Source organism: Pseudopipra pipra, chromosome 1, assembly GCF_036250125.1.
Source record: "Pseudopipra pipra isolate bDixPip1 chromosome 1, bDixPip1.hap1, whole genome shotgun sequence".
In the NCBI taxonomy this organism is placed as follows: domain Eukaryota; kingdom Metazoa; phylum Chordata; class Aves; order Passeriformes; family Pipridae; genus Pseudopipra; species Pseudopipra pipra.
Genome location: NC_087549.1, coordinates 132,237,111 through 132,252,386, shown reverse-complemented (window position 1 = coordinate 132,252,386; position 15,276 = coordinate 132,237,111). Strand labels below are relative to the sequence as shown.

The window sequence follows — 15,276 nt, the reverse complement described above, 5'->3', positions numbered from 1 at the left end:
ACAGAAGACCTAACTTTATATGAAGTCATTTCTAACTCCTCTTCAGATAAATTTGTTTCATCCAAAACTAGCAGCAATTTGTTAATGACTTTCAATTGTGAACCTCAAGTTGCATTCCTCACCCCTTTTTTTCCATTTTTTTTATATGTAATCCTAGGCTCCAAGAAAATGTGGATCATTTAGGAAACAAATTCCTGTTAAAATACATGAAATGGTCAAAAATTAATGTTCACTTCAATGTTCAAAACATGACAAATAATTTCATTTCTTCTTTAGACTCCATCTCATATTTGGCATCACATCAGTGCTTTTTAAAAGAGTAAATATTATGGTCAAAATATCTTCTCACTGGAGAAAAATGTTGCCTCGAGAAAAATGTTGCCTCAAGAAAAATCTCAAAGAGGATAAAAAAGGTCATTTATTGAGAGTAAATATCCATAAGAGATAATTTTTTTCTTTTAGTTGTAACATTAATACTAGTTTTCAGAAATAAAACACACATTTTCCATGAAGCATGTGCTTTAGTTCACTGAGTGAAGTGTGGTAATGCTGAAACCCCATGTTAGTCCTGACTGATGGTGTTTGAATAGAGGAAAAGACATCATCTGTCAAAGTCAAGTCTATCATGCCTTTTACTATGTTTTATAGCTGGCTTGTATTCAACAAATAATCCAAAACATGCACAAAGAAAAACTAGGAGCCAGCATCTTGAAATATGACCTATTTCCAAGAAATGTTTCAGAATATAATTTTCAGTTATCCCATGTCAATGACTGATTGCTTGTTGTTGCCTATGTGACTAATGATAAGCATGATGAGTTGACATTAGATTTCACACTACTTATAGCTTGTATTTCTTGTTTTGTCACTCAGAAGTATCTCTGCTTATTGTATCACTCACACAATAATTTATTTGCAGCACATAATAGCAGAGTTAAAAGCAGACATTCCAGATAATTATTCTTTTTAGTGATAAGTCAAGGTTATTTTACTTGATACAAAATAAAGAATTTCCTTGCTCAGAAATGATATATATGTGACCTGACCTGGAGCATACCAAGTCAGACAGCTGAATGATGCAAAGCAGACAATGAAGCCTACACATGCATTCTGACAGAAAAAGCTACACTAAGAAATAATGAAAGGGAAAAATGTTTAAGATCTTGGTTCCCATTCCTTAATTTGCTGCACTGTTCTCCCCAATTAATGTAACAGAAAATATACTTAAGTGAGCTTTTCAAGGGACCAAACAGCACAAAATCCACTAGACTCTGGGTATAATTATCTATATAGTTATTATATTCATATCTTGCCTTGATACCCCTCATATTTAAGGCAATTGTTACTTAAATTCTGTTTAAGTATTAATAGAAGTGTCATAGGTAAGGTCTATCACAACTATGGTACAGGAACCTGTTGGGCCACTGTACTTGAAAAAAAAAACAAACAAAACAAAAACAGACAAATAAAATACAGAGAGAAGAAAAAAGAATAAGATCTTTATAAAACATGAGTTTTGTGGAATGATTAAAAGAATTTTGATTTATTAGTCTAAGACACTGAGATCTGTGAGGGCCATGAGAACAGTCTTCTGAGAAGACAACTGCTCTCTGAGTACAGAAGGGGTAGGACAAGACAAATCTGTTTATTTTGCTGTAAAAAAGATAAAAGACAGAGGCAATGAAAACTTTCTAAATGACAAAAGCAGGCAATCATTGCAAAAGAAAAAAACCAAGAGGTGACGGTGTCTGCTTTCCAAGGTTCCTTAAGGGAAAATTTAAAAAGCCACAAGTTATTCAGGGATAAATCATAAATATCTTGACTCTGTGCAGCTGTCTAGAGTAGGTCATCTCAGTTAATGGTGTTAAAGCTAACATTGTTTTCCACTATGGCCAGTGAGGAGAGAAAAGCGAAAAGCACAAGCACCAAGGCAGATAGTGCATTCACTGGAGGTGTCCAGGACCATCAGTGTCAACCTAGTTCACAAAAACAAGACAAAAATTACTGTACCCAGCCAGACCTGAAACCTACCCTCCACTGTGTCCTACCTCCAGACACAGTCAGAGACACATAAGAGCTGGACAAACTGGCTGCTCCCCAGGGCACTGGCAGGCCTGACTTACCCACCCCAGCATCCAGTGGCCCCCCACCCTACCCACAGCCCAGAACCCCATTTAGCCCCTCCCAGGACCACCCTGCCCCAGTGAATCCACATTAGGACTGATTTCCAGCTCCCCCCAGCCCTGCCCTGCCCAGCCATAAGTCCCCCATGCATGGGAGCCTTGGTCTACACATGCACAAGCATGCAGTGGTAGCACTCTCCCAGACCACTTTGTCATCTTCCAAGGCTTTTTTCTGATCAGTCAGAGAGTCATAGAGCTGGGAACAAAGAACAGAGGTTGTACTTGGAGGGGATGAGACCTCTGGGAGGCAGAGGCTACATATTTGTAAGTTATGATTGATTACAGGCTAAACACGAGGACTCTGTACAATGCAGCATCCAAAGTGCTCTTTGAGCCCTGGATAAAGAAAAAAGAAGAGCTGGGAGCAAGGAAAACATTCAGCCTTTGTGGGCAACTCTGGCAAGATCAGCTCTGGAATATCAAATTCATTTCTGGTATCTACATTAGAAAAAGGGTGTTGAAACTTGGAAATGTTACAAAGAGAGGCCACAAAAATAACTTGAGACTTTAAGCAAATACCTTATTGAGAATGTTTTAAAGATGTTCATCTCTTCAGCTTGTCAAAAGAAAGATGCAGGAGTTACTTGACACTATTCTTTAAGCACTTACCAGATGTTAATAATGTGCTCCTTAGCCTACCAAAGAAAAATGGATCAAAGACCGATGGTTGAAACAGAACTAGGAAGAGGAAACATTTCTTAGAAGCTATGGGAGATTACTCCTTGGAAAAAGTTGCCAAGAAAATTGAAGGATTCTCCATTTCTTTGTGTCTGAGAATCAAAACAGAAAGCCTTTCTATAAAATAAACCCAGGTGGACAAATAAACATACTGAAGTTCTAAATGGGTGGAATTCTGCATTTGAATTATAGAGAATTTCAAAATATGATTTATTTTGCCTTAATTTATGCATTTCTCTTAGGCAAAAATCCACAATTAATATTTTTCAATTCTTTTATTTGCACTTCAACTGCAAAAAAATCTGGATTAGATTTAAAGGCATAATAGAAAGAGCTACTAAAGGAACAAAGCAATATGCTTAATCTATGTGTTAAACATGTTCCTATACCAGGACTGAAACTAGTTATGAAAAGCAGATTTTCTGTATCTTTGGTTTACATCAAATGACCAACTTCTTACCTTAGGAAAAAGTGGTAAGTTTTCCCATACATAATTTTTAATCCTGAACCCTCTTAACTGGCACCTGCGTAGAAAAGAAATCTTTACAGATATATCAGGCGGACATATATGATAATGTCTTCCACTCTGGCTGTGTTTCCCCTAGAGCAGCTATAGCCAGTCCAGATGGAGGGCTGGAGGCTCTTCCCTTTTTTGATTGAGCAACCTTTCTCTGCCTTTGATACAGCTTGTCAAACCATAAGGAATGCAATGACAGCCTTCTCAGAAATGTGTCACTAGGAGACATCTAGGGTCAACAGAAAAAGCTCAGCCACACGTTTCACTCAGTAGTTGTAAGAATTCCACTATTTCTACAGGCAGCTGGGAAAAACTGATAGTTTCTGAATTTAGTTTACCTTCTCATGGTCTTTTGACTACTAAGTGTACAGGATAGTGTAGGTTGTTAGCAAAGTGAATAGTGTAGGGATACTGGGCTGGGTCAGGCAGCCCATATCAGACCCATCCACAGTGTCAGCAGCATTACCCTGACCTCTGATTTTGATGCAGAGAATGTGTGCAGACACTTCTTTGCTCTCACATTGAAGCTCTGTGCAGAAAAAGAGTCATTTTATTTGGAGCAAAAATTTCCCTTCTCTTCCCTGCCAACTTTTTCCAAATGTCCTGCACTCATCCATCAGAGTAGCACCTTTCCAACAACACCCTGCCCATAGGATTCCAAACTTTTAAAATCTCCAGTGGAACAGAGGTGTGATAACAAACATTGGCATCATTTGCAGTACTTTTTTCCTGAGAAGAAGAGAAGATACCCTTCAGAACCATAAGGGCTTTTTGGTTATCTTGAAAGCACATGCAAACAAAAATAGAATAACAGCACAGTTACACTGCAGTGCAAACTGTGTATCAGTTTTTCCACAGACTCCTCATGAACTGGACATAAATATAGCAGCAAAGGGTGTTATTTAATGCATATAAAGCACTGTCAAAGCACTGAGAAAATAATGCAATGTTTCTTTTATTAAATTATCACGTATTTATCCTACATTGCATTCTGAGGAAAATGTCAATGTTTACATTAATTATAAAATAATCCCTATTTGTCAAAAAAAATTAATTCATTTTTTGGCTCTGCTGTGTGTAGCTACCAAAGTATAAATACCTTTGAAGGTGTTGTAGAGAAGTAACAATATATGTACTGTCTACATTTCCAAGATGTTTGTTTGATAAAGGGCACATAAACTGCTAGTCTCAAATGCTTTCAGAGAAAAAGTGGACTCATAAGTGTAGTATTTCCACAAGCATCACTGAAAACTTTACCAAGATGTTTTATTGTCTTTTTTTCCCCGTGTTCTTATCTTGAACGTTATTTGTTCATTGAATAAAAGCATTTACAATTTAAAAGTTAAGGTTCTAATTATGGCAGGCGTTCTTCAAAAATTTAAAAAGTTATAAATACCTGAGGACCATGGGAAATCTGGTGATGTCATTACTTTTTAAAAAATATTCATAACAGTGGTGCAAACTTAAAATTTGCATGTTTGGTATATGAATGAAGACCAGTTCTGAGGATCCCAATATAGCTATTAATTTCTGGAGTTTTCCCATTACTGTTTCAATCTTGAGGAGTCCCCGGCAACCCTTTTATGTTTAAACTTTAGTACGTGCTACTCATGCAGTTATTTTTACTGCCTATTGGGTTTATTCTTACCAATATTTTTAATAACATTTTTTAGTCCAACGCAATTTTTTTTCCCTAAGGAGATTTTACTGAAAAAGAGCATAAAGCAAAGCAGCAGAACTTTAGCTTTTCACACCACAGACCACCTTTCATCCATCCCCTCCCTACCATACACAAAGAGCAGTATAGACGGATGCTGAAATTACCCAAACACAAACCTAGTGGATTCCATGGGTTATGACCATTCCTAAAAACATTGTTTTGACCTCTAGTCTGGGAAGCCCTATGACCATGCTTGAGAGCTCTGGATCATCATGTCTTAAAATTAAGAGATCACCCATTAAGTGAATAGCAATAGGAATAAATGAAGCTGTTCCAGTTGCTAGCCAAGGGTTAAATTCTTTACTCCATGGTATAACTCCATTAGCTGTTCCTTCACAAAAATCAAGGCAGCTAAATGAATTGCAGTAGAAGTGATGTCCACTGTGAGCTGATAAATAAGTTACCAAATAAATTTTAATTACCAAATTGTTTGCAGTGAGATTTATTCTTGCACAACAGCACAATACCCAGTCAGTACATCACGTATATATTGAATTTCTTAGCAATATTACAATTCAAAATGATTTATGTCAATTTTGTTTTGGGTGGCAACAAATTATGACTTCACTCAGCGAGAAAACATTTCCTGCTGCTATCTCTTAAAGACTGCCTGTAGTGTTCAACTATCAACTGCTGCATCACGCAGACTAGAAGGTGACCAATGGAATGTGCAAGGAGAGATTAGAATGAATTTTTGACGTGTGCTTTCATTTCATAAATTCCTGTCTCTGCAGATGCAAGTTTGTCATTTGTCATGAGGTTTTTTTCAAAGGCAGTTTTGTCTTATCTGATGTTGAAACTCTTCCATGAAGCTTTGAACGCTGAGGCATAAGAAAGAGAAATCAGTTGGAAATTTGTTCATGTCTATCTCTGTGCTTGACATTTCTCCACTGATAAGGTACAGCTAAATATTGACTTTTTAGTCAAGTTCAGATTAGCTGTCTGGTCCATGAGCATTGATTGTAAACCATTATCTTTTCCTCATTTATGGGCCCCAGTGCTTTAACAGAAAAAAAAAAAGAGGACAGAAAGAGAAAAAAAGAAAGACATAAGACAAAATAAAATGGAATGAAAAACTCTGTGTAATTGTCTGTAAAGGTGTCATTAAATTCTGCTAGGAAAAAAATAGAAATGCTCTTGATGTTTACTTTTAAAAAAATCCTTTTTTCATTCTAACAGCTCAAGTAATTTTTGACCCATTTGAGGAAAATGTCAAACCAAGATTGCCACCAGGACACAAAACTGAGAAAGATATAAAAGATTCTTCTAACATTAATTAACTAAATGCAAAACCTGGCATTAAATAAGCACTATTAAACGTACTGCTCTATAGGGGAACAGTGGTACTGCAAATTCCATTCCATTATCGCAGCACCCTGTCCAAATCCAGTAGAATACTTTGGGTATGTTAAAAAAAAGAGAAGAGAGCAGGGTGACGTAACTATTTTAATTTTTGAACTGCCTTTGACCAAGTCCCTCCCAAGAGCCTCTAGAGGAAACTGAGATCACGCAGTATAAGGCAAAATATGCTTATAGATAAGAAATTGTCTAGGAGAAAAAAAAACAAATTGGATGAACAAGTAGAAAAATGTCAGTTTGGCAAAAGTTGATCAGCGCAGACCTCTGTGTTTCTGCTCCAGAGAGGTGGCAGAGAGGGGACATGGCAAAAGAGTTCCCTACTTCAGCTGCCAAGGGATGTCTCTTTGGATTTTGCAGCCAACTGAAAGAGATTAGGGTTACACACATGTGGATTTATCCTGAAGATTTATTGCACACTCACTTCACATCATTCAGTTACTCCCATCTAATTTCCAAGTGTAGACAAGTATTTTACTTCACTGGGGCTGAAGCTGGAACAACACCCTGGCTGCCCTGAGCAGGTGAGATGCCTGCTACCCTCAGGTGCCAGGAGGAGGAAAGGGGTGATAGAGAGAGGTCTGGATCAGGGAGGCAGTCAGCATTAATGTTGAAAAAGTCTGTGTCTTTTCCTCTAAGACAACAACCAGGCCTGATCTGAGCTAATAGTGTCAGCTAACTAGAACATGCATACTGGCTTTTATAACTTGAACTCTGATGGGCAGTGCAGACAAGGAGTTAAGTTTAAAATTTTTGGTCAGCATATGGTATCTCTGTGTGACCTTAAATCACTAAAGGAGATTGTGGTAGGGGAAAAGAAGCTGCCCTCAGTGGGGCAGAACCAGCTGATGCCTGGATCAAATGTAAAGGGAAAAAAGCTTCTCTGACACTCAGTAGACACCATAGAAGTAAGTTTAGGGATCCTTTCTGCTGTGAACTATACCAGCACTGCCCAGTCAGGAATCAGGAACTCCATGTGTTTTCCTGTGTTGCTCTTCTTCACTGTGCCTGGGTACACAGTTCACATTTCAGATCCTATGTGTGAGTACATTGCAACAATGACAGCTTAGTTGTAGGAATACAACTAAATTAAATCCTTTACATGGCTTATTTACAATTTCGAATAGTACCACCTGCTACAAGAGGACTCATCTAGATGCCTGATTTTCTCTTGGGAGTTTTGGTTCAGAGCAGAAAAGGGAAGGGAAGCTCTGAATTACAACGTTAAAGGCTTCATTGCATCATTTGGTACAGCAGAGCATAATGGAGACCCACATACTTCCACCTTAAGCGAAAGGAAAAATCTGTCATGGGAATATATAGCTTGGATATGGTACAGCAAGTGTTGTCATAAATATCTAACGTGACATAACATGCAAATAAAATGAAAATACAAAAAAGTGGTGTCTGTCTTTGCATCTTATTTAAGGTCTTTTTTCTTTAGATTTTCTTAATTGCTAGCACACCATATCTTCCACAGAAAGAGCTTGTAATATTGCAGTTTTAGTGACTGCCTTTTCTATTACTATAGCACGAAGTATGAATGTCAGCAAAAATTTCCAAAACTTAAAAAATAACTGATTACCTAAAATCCTTTTTCCTCTTTAAAACCAAATGTCACACCTATGCGAAGTTTCATATTGATGCGTATGTAAATCTAAATTATAAATCCTCAGAAATATATTCACAACTGCAATGCTGATAGGCTCTTAACTTGCACCTACAGTCCCAGAAATGAACGCTGTGATCTCGATACATACCACAGGTCCTGCTGGATTTGGGTTAAATCAACCTATGGGTGGGAAACCTCAATGTAGTTTTAGGAAGTAGTATTAATGATTTAGAGTGTATTTACCCTGCAAATTTTGCTCAGATTGCAGTACAGTTCACTGTTTTCAGAAAGCAGGAATAACATTTTAACATTGCTCTTGAAAAAGGATGCAGGACTGTCAACTTCTAACTACAATCATTCTGTGTAACTACAAATATGTAGCATAATTAGAACAAGCTGGGGACCTCTTATGACAATAGGAGGATGCAAAAAAGATGTGTTGATTCTGAGAAAGTCTTCATTTTGCTCTGAATAGCGACATTATGCAAGGCCTTTTTTAAGCACTTGGTCCTCCCCAGTACAGTGTTCATGCTCACATATGGCTGGGAATTCAGGGGCCATAGCCAGTGACTTAACACTCCAGAAAGCCTCCACAGTTCTCCCCAAATGATGAATTGTGGTGGGATTTGTCGGGTCTTCTGAGCATAAAGAGGGAGATTTGTGGAAAAGGATGGCAGAATTATTAGTATGCAAGTGACTCAGTCAGCATCCTGCTTGGAAGACAATGAACTGAATGCATGTGGCATCCTCTTATCACTATGCCTGGCTGGGTCAATAATCCTGAAATTACAGCATCACCAAAGTAAGGTGAGTAAATGTTGTGTGTAGATAAAATGTAAAACCGAAGTGAAGTTCAAATCAGCTCCATAATGTAGATCTGTGGAAGTCAAAAAGCACAGATTCTTCTATGCATCAGAAGTAAGTGTGAAGAGAACATACACAAAAACAAACAAACAAACAAAGCTGCAAAATACACTTCCACTTTAATAGAATTGGTCTCCAATATTTTTACTTTAGTTAAAAAAAAAAAAGACAACTGTTTTCTGATCAGAACCATCTGAAAAACTCTGCATACCACAATGTGATTCACAGTCCCTCTTGCATACCTACTGAATCTTCTTTAAAGAAATATTAATGGGTCTTCTGATATCTCAGGTGGAAGTGCATATGCCCATATTCAGCATGTCTGCCATTCAATTGGCTATCTTCTTGATTCCTCTAGGTCTCTCCTTCTTCCCTTTCTCCTCTTATTCTCCTTTTATTCTAGAGAGAAAAGGTCAGAAAATCTAGCCTAAACTTTCATTGGAACAAAGTTATATTACTTATTTTTATCTATATTTTAACTGTCTGTATTTTGCACAAATCTGAATGCAATAAACTCATAGGTGTATTTTTAAAAATCCATTTAAAAATTACCATTTTTCAAGCACCCTATTAGTTGACTGATGCTTTCAACTACCTTTCCTCTATGACCACTAAAAGCTCAGTAAAGGTCTTGCTGATCCTAACAGACATCTTTCGAGTTGTCACAAAAAGATTTCTCAACCAAACCCTAAAGGCACTATTTTTATCAGTGTTTGTCAAGTTCAGCTGAAAATATTAAAATTAAATGAGAGAACTCCAGGTCTTCAAGGCACTCACTTGAATAAATACCAGAAAATTAAACCAAATTCAGTCATGTCTCCAGCAATTCCACTCAAGCCAGTGGCATTTCAAAGGTTTCAGATAACAAGAGAATTTGTCCCAGTCAGTGTTTTGCAGGCGATTTACAACCAGAGTTCACTGACTTCAGAGAAAATTCCACCATGATAACCATGACAGAGCTGGGAATGATTATATACAGTTAAGATATAAAGACCTAATGAAGCATGCACGAATCAGTTCAATACTTGGAATATTCTCTCAGGACGGCTGGTTAGATAATAACTTAAATAGATTAAGAGTTATAAATGGGATTCTTCTTTGTCTTTGTCTTCTAATTAAATAAGGACTAACCTACACTAAGAAAGTAGTAATCTATAAAGTTGTTCAAAAGACAACTGAAAGAATAAATAAAATTCTAGAGATGTTTTCCCACCAAAAAAGCTTGCCCTTTCATCCTGCATTTTTCTGGTCTTAACTAGAGCAATCTTGTTCAGAAATGTGTGGAGCAGCCAACCATATATCCACTGTCACTTCTCATTTATTGATGGTTAATATACTGATGTAGGCACTTCAGATTTGTCAGCAATTATTAGAGATAATTCACATTACACATATACGCACAAAATTAATACAATACTGAGCAAACTTCTAATTTCTTTTCCATTTCTTTGAAGATAAAAAATTGCTGTCTGTGTTTTGGAGCATGAGAAACAGGATGGAAAATACCGTAAGGGACTATTACCCTGTCTCCAGCATGGTCTCCCAACAATTCTCTGGCAGCTAGGGAATTATTCTTAATTATGTCCTGGACACTTGTAATGGTTTTGAGTTTAGGCCTTCCTTCCTGGTTGCCAGGAAGGAAGGAAGTATTCCATCCTATTCCTTTACATAATCCAGCATATAAATAGACGGAGAGAGAAGCCTCCGGCGAGGTTTGGAGGCAGCAGACTCCCGCAGGCCGGTCTCGCTCCTGTGGGGGAGCTGAGGCCTGGTCGGGCCTACGGGGCCTGTTGTTTCCGCCGATCCAGAGTCTGGCAGTGTGGCTGGCGGTGGCATTTGGGCGATTGCGCTATCCCAAGGAAATAGTAAGATATTCTTTTGCTAATTCTTTAGTTTACCAGATCCTGAATTTTTTGATTGTGCATATCTGTTTTGGTTTTGTCTTTTTTTTTTGTCCTTTTTTTCCCCTTCCCTTTCCCTTTTGGGATTGTACGTAGTATTTCAACTGTATATAACACTTCACCCCATTCTACCATGCAATAACCCTTAAGAACCTGGACCATCATATGTAACTGGATCATTATCAGTTTTAGTAATGGAAATTAATCACCTCTGGTAGAGCTACATTGGTGGAAATTGTTGTAGAATGTTACTCAGGGTTTCACTACCGTCTCTTATCCCTAAAAGGACAAGATGCTGGGACCAGTTCAGGAGATAGATGGTAGATGTTTTCCTGTTTTCAGGTACTGACAAAGAGCTTGGCAGCTCTTTCATGCGTTAATCCTGCAGGCAGTACTAACTCAGAATTTCCAAAGACTTGCCATCACAGTGAGATGTGGAATGATTATGCAGTTATCTAAATGGAGTGCCATCAAATGCAGGCGCGTTCAGAGTATTGGAAAAAAGCCTCTGTAAGGTGCAAAAAAAAATTATTGAAACAGAAGAAGCCACTGAATGCAGAAATAACTCTAATATAATTACACATTATCTAAAAATACTGAGGTTGATGGTAATAAATACAGTCATAAGAACTGGGGTAACATTCAATCCATCACAGGATTCCAAAAAAAACAGTTAGAAAGAAACAAGAATCATAACAGATAAGGAACAGAACAAACAGAACAAAGTGCTGCTAATCCTTATTAGGTTAAAAAAAAAGTCCAGTCTTTTATGATCTCATTGCTAGATACTGCTTTCAAGGAAAATTACATGGTTTATATCTGATCTTTTTTCCATATTTTGCATGATCAGTATTACAGTCTTTCAATCTCTGCCTTCTCCACTTCCTGCCTTCTGTTTATGTGATGATTAAGGACAATTTAAGGAGCAGAGATTTCCAGTGTGGCAGCCCCAGATGAGGAACTGGAGGATTGTAAAGCTAGTCATCCAAAGCGTAAAATGGCTCCCTCACACTTATTCACTGTGCTATGGGCTATAGACAGCTCATGGCAGAGCTGTGTACATGGCCTATGTTGCAAAGAGAGTGCAGACTGGAGTCAGAACTTACAGTTCTGATTTTAACCAAGTTGCATACAATCAACAGAAAAGAACAGGGAATCATGCATGGCATCACCAGTTGAACCTTCTGTATTTGTGGCCCTTTACTATATTATCACCATTATCCATACCCTCATCATTCCATGTAATTGTTCAAGACTGTGTTTATAATCACAATGACATTTCACCCTTCCATCACGACAGATGGGCTGCTGATTCCTGCAGGACTCCAATGACTGCTGTAATCCATAAACAGAGACCTAAGAAGTATTGGCAGAGAAAAAATGAGCTGCAGGCAGAAAGCTCAGTATCAATGTAAGCCATTTGAAAAGCCATTTGACAAACTACATAGACCTAGACCGTTTACCTCTGCTGGTTTTGGGAACAGCTCTGAACGATGCCCTAATCTGCTTTCAGTTCTAATGCTCCAAAGAATGACAGTGACAGATAGGAATAACAAGAGAACAGGTGCGATAGTAGGGATGATTGAAATCTCTCATCTGTAATGTTGGCTTTAATCAGATTTAAAAAAGAGAAAAGTTCAAAGAAAGCAAGTTCTATTTTGCAACAATCCCATGAACTTTTAGAAAACAATCAGTCAGTAAATTTCTTACCAAGGCAGCATATTTATGAAAAGTAAAAGAAAAGTATGTTTATGAGAGTACCAGCTTCGTGAGTGCCTTGCATTCATACTTGCTCAACATTATCTCCTTCCTGCCTTTCCAAGGACTTCACAATGTGTACACATCCAAATTTGTGAGTAAACATTTGCTGTTTCAAAAATTTCTAATTAAATTGAAAATAAGTTTGTGCTACCAGGTAGGGACTTTTGGTTATAACTTCTCATTTTCTACCAATGACTGCTTTAAAGAAAACCAGGCATGTTTCTGAGCTTACTGATCCTACTTTTTCCCTGGAATGATACTGAAAGTAAAGCTCTAATCCTTGTCACTTAACTGACAGATGACTATCATTTTAGATAAATGCAAAAAACTTCTCTGAAAAGCTGATCTCTACATAGTTATGTCAACTACGTTTGCAGGGTCCCTTCACCTCCAGCATTTTGTGTCTGATAGTAGCCTCCTATCTCTCAAAACCAAAACTGTGTTGGTCAGAACTTTCAAGGCTGAAAATTTTCTTTTTTCACTTGCAATCAAATGGCTAAACAGTTGTTTTGTAATTGTCACATGAAAGTAAAGCAATTTATGTAACCTTTTCATTACTAATGAAGATTTAAAATATTTTGATAACTTTCTAGAAAAAAACTTGATGAGGCCTCTTGTGAGAGAATCATGGACATCTGCTGATCTTTATCTGAGACAAATTCATTATCAGAGTAAATTCACAGAACAGTTACAGTGGCACTGCAGCTGGTGGCACACTTTGTCCTATAAGTTCAGTTCCTTTTTCTTCATGTCCTTCTTTAGAGGTTTGTCCTTTCAAATTAAAAGAAACTAAAATAATATTCATTGCAAAACTTTGTTTAAAGAATTAATTAAACATTGAGTAACTCAGTATGAATAATAAATGCTAAATAAAAGAACCCTTTTTTCCCAGCTGTGTTGTGCCAGAGAACAGTGGCAAGATATTTCTGCCCTGGTCTGTTCCTCCCAAATCACTTCAGAGTTGATTTTTTCATGGTTATTATTTTTCTATTCTTCATTATTATTTTTTTAGTATGGGTCTTCCCCTTCCTGTGTTTTACAAATCCACGAGCGAAAAACACGTCTTTTCCTTAAAAGACGTTTGTCTCTTTTTTACAGCAAATTACAGCAAAAGGACCTCTATTATCTGAACTGAAAAAGGTCTAGGATACCATAGGTAATGGAAATATGTAGCAAACATAAGTGCTAGTTAACCACAGATCCAGCATAAGTGTAATTTGGCCTGTGCTGACACAGAACTCATAAGCTTATCCTGACCAAGTTGAGAGCTCATACAATCCACATCAAAAATGCCCCTGCACTGTGGCTTGCTGGGACCAGGTCCTTAAGGTATCTGTGTGTTTGGATGGAGAAATAGTTATCAGAAAATATCACCCCAACAATAGGAAAAGCATGTGCATGGAAATCTCCCAAAGACTAGAAGTCCTGCCGAATATACAACATGGTCCCTGCTCGAAGAGGGGCTGGGACACGTCGCTTGATCTGTACTGGCTCTGTGTCCTCACTCAGGGCTGCATAGGAAACCACAATTCCCTCTCACGGTGTGAGAAGATGTGGAAGCAGGTCAGTAATGGCCAGTATGAGGTTTAGAAAGTCTGACACTGAAGGGCTATGTCTCTACTCTGTGTTTTCAGATCCTTGATTCTCCACAAAGGTACCTCAGATCTACCAGGATGAAAAGTCTGGCCTTGTTCTGGGTGCAGAACTAAGAGTACTGTCCTAGGACCTAATCTGGGCATGGGAGAGGAACATCCTCCTCCACGTAGCTCCGTGCCTGAGCCAAGCTTCAAGGCAAGACACTCTCCAAAATTCTAGACAGTGGGCAAAAGAAATGTGTTGTATAAACCAGTAGTATTTTCGAGAATGTGTCAGTGGTATATGCTTTGCTAAGTGCATTAAGGATTGCCATGTATTTTTATTAATTCATTATGGTTGATCTAGTTATGTAAACAGGAAATGGCAATAGATTAGCTCCTGGAGAGTGTTTCATATGGGATTACATTTAATGCTGAAATTCCTGTCAAACTCTTAACTTTCAAAATACTGATAACACAGTACATACTGTGCACTTTTTTGAACACTTGAGCAGTGCATTCCCTGCAACACACTCAGAGCCCTAATAATCAAGATTGCATTTAGAGAAGCTTAATTTTCATTCTATTAATCTCTCCAGTGGTAAGAGTAATTATTCAGTATTCACTGAGAAGCAATCCCATAACATGCACAGGGTGCCAGTATGTTAGCATGGTTTGAATGACCGCATAGTGAGAAGAAATGTTTCTCTCTCACCAGCAAATTATTATGCAGGTCCTTAAAAAGACTGTGGATTGTATTTGCAAGATATGAAATTCCCTCTGCTACTCCAAATTACCTCCAAAGTGTCCTATCTTGTTTAGTATCATCTTTAAGGTCTTCCTTCCAAGACTACCTTTCCTTTTATAACTACCTCTTTTTTTTTTCACCATGCACATTTGTCCAGCCCTACATTCTGCTAAGGACTTTTACCATTATAGTAATTTCTTATTCCTCTTACCTAAAGCCTTTTTAAACAACTCCTTCTGTGTCTTGTGCAGCCTCTTCAGGTGAACAAGGCAGAAAAACAGTATTTGAATAACGCAGGAACCACTGAACGCTAACTGATGAGTTTTCTCTGTGTTAAAGCCATTTCTATTTCCAGGAAGTAA

The 15,276-nt window shown here is 37.8% G+C and overlaps 1 long non-coding RNA gene across 2 annotated transcripts; it reads right to left on the bottom strand.

The window, feature by feature from the left end:
* Positions 1-4,332: 4,332 nt before the first annotated feature.
* LOC135425553 (uncharacterized) lies at positions 4,333-10,629 on the bottom strand. 2 transcript variants are annotated; one of them, XR_010435632.1, is made up of 4 exons: positions 10,453-10,629; positions 9,173-9,329; positions 6,720-8,246; positions 4,333-5,919 (listed from the first exon to the last, which is right to left on the bottom strand). It is a non-coding gene; the product is annotated as an uncharacterized LOC135425553 (long non-coding RNA). The 2 variants fall into 2 exon arrangements; XR_010435627.1 differs by having other exon boundaries at positions 4,333-8,246.
* Between the last annotated feature and the right edge of the window lie 4,647 nt (positions 10,630-15,276).